This window comes from Schistocerca cancellata, chromosome 7, assembly GCF_023864275.1.
Source record: "Schistocerca cancellata isolate TAMUIC-IGC-003103 chromosome 7, iqSchCanc2.1, whole genome shotgun sequence".
NCBI classification, from domain to species: Eukaryota; Metazoa; Arthropoda; class Insecta; order Orthoptera; family Acrididae; genus Schistocerca; species Schistocerca cancellata.
In genome coordinates this window covers 299,048,498-299,050,997 of record NC_064632.1, presented here as the reverse complement: position 1 = coordinate 299,050,997, position 2,500 = coordinate 299,048,498, and positions in this window count along the sequence as shown.

Genomic DNA, 2,500 nt, shown 5'->3' with positions numbered 1-2,500 from the left:
CACTCGTAACGTGCAATCCGCCCCTATATCTTGCGTTTCATGAAGAGTTATATCGAATATGCCATATTCCCGCTGTCCCTATACATGCTGTAAGTAGCTCGCTTGCTACAGCAGCAGCAGCACCACCTCCGCGCGCTTCCCTGGGGGCACTGAACCGCAGGACGCGAGACCCCACGCCCAGTGGCAAACAGGGCTCCTCTCAGAATATAGACGGTCCTCCGATACTCCATCTTTGGTACAAGGCAACCATTCCGCTGTAAATCAGTACGTCACTCGTAGTTCAGTCACCTCACAGCACTGCTCAGTAAACTATGCAGGCCCACATAGATAGATTATATACGCAAATGCCCCTATACATGCTGAACGTCCGTACACACAAAATGAACCACACGTCAGCCACACACTCTATCACACACTACTCTCTGCCTGTAACAGACACAGATACAACAACTAAGCACCAGCATGGACCAACGTCCGGTGCATCCTATCCGCCACAGTACACCAACTACGCTATGATAACCAGACCGGGAGGTCCAATCATAAAACAGAATACCCCACTCGTCCGACAACCACAATTGCTCAGAGAAGCCACCAACACCCACACATGTCCTACACAGGGGTGCACCCAACATCACCACACTGCCTCGTCTTACAGCACAAACACACTGGCAGGAATGAAACACACAGGTCTGCCGCAACCACAGACACGGCTCGCCCCCTCTCACTAGCGAAAAGCGCATCCCGACGTGACATAACTCCTTTGACACACTGACGCTGCCTCGGGCATCCACGTCCTACGGTCGATATCAACGAACCTCACCCCCCCCCCCCACAACACGCCATCCCATACCACATTGTGTACCGTACCCAAACCTAACGTGTACTGTACTACAACGCAATGTGTACCATAACACAACCCAGTTTGTACCTTAACCTAACCTATGTCACCTTAACCTAACCTATGTCACCTTAACCTAACCTATGTCACCTTAACCTAACCTATGTCACCTTAACCTAACCTATGTCACCTTAACCTAACCTATGTCACCTTAACCTAACCTATGTCACCTTAACCTAACCTATGTCACCTTAACCTAACCTATGTCACCTTAACCTAACCTATGTCACCTTAACCTAACCTATGTCACCTTAACCTAACCCATCTTGCACCTTAACCTAACCCATCTTGCACCTTAACCTAACCCATCTTGCACCCTAACCTATGTTGCACCTTAACCTAACCTGTGTTGCACCTTAACCTACCTCAATTTGCACCGCAATGTAACTCAATTTGCACCGCAATGTAACTCAATTTGCACCGCAATGTAACTCAATTTGCACCGCAATGTAACTCAATTTGCACCGCAATGTAACTCAATTTGCACCGCAATGTAACTCAATTTGCACCGCAATGTAACTCAATTTGCACCGCAATGTAACTCAATTTGCACCGCAATGTAACTCAATTTGCACCGCAATGTAACGCAATTTGCACCGCAATGTAACGCAATTTGCACCGCAATGTAACGCAATTTGCACCGCAATGTAACTCAATTTGCACCGCAATGTAACGCAATTTGCACCGCAATGTAACGCAATTTGCACCGCAATGTAACGCAATTTGCACCGCAATGTAACGCAATTTGCACCGCAATGTAACGCAATTTGCACCGCAATGTAACGCAATTTGCACCGCAATGTAACGCAATTTGCACCGCAATGTAACGCAATTTGCACCGCAATGTAACGCAATTTGCACCGCAATCTACCCCCAAGTTGTGCCTTAACCTAACCCACGTTGTGCCTTAACCTAACCCACGTTGTGCCTTAACCTAACCCACGTTGTGCCTTAACCTAACCCACGTTGTGCCTTAACCTAACCCACGTTGTGCCTTAACCTAACCCACGTTGTGCCTTAACCTAACCCACGTTGTGCCTTAACCTAACCCACGTTGTGCCTTAACCTAACCCACGTTGTGCCTTAACCTAACCCACGTTGTGCCTTAACCTAACCCACGTTGTGCCTTAACCTAACCCACGTTGTGCCTTAACCTAACCCAAGTTGTGCCTTAACCTAACCCAAGTTGTGCCTTAACCTAACCCAAGTTGTGCCTTAACCTAACCCAAGTTGTGCCTTAACCTAACCCAAGTTGTGCCTTAACCTAACCCAAGTTGTGCCTTAACCTAACCCAAGTTGTGCCTTAACCTAACCCAAGTTGTGCCTTAACCTAACCCAAGTTGTGCCTTAACCTAACCCAAGTTGTGCCTTAACCTAACCCAAGTTGTGCCTTAACCTAACCCAAGTTGTGCCTTAACCTAACCCAAGTTGTGCCTTACCCTGCTCTGTAATTGGCATATGACACGTTACAGTAATGTATTGTCCAACCGCAACCCGCTCAGAATGTTGTGTACACAGCTACGTGTCATCTCCCCATAACAGCTGCATTGCAGTGTGGTACGCCATAGAGACGTGTGGGAGTAATGGGCGCAGTGGATGGCG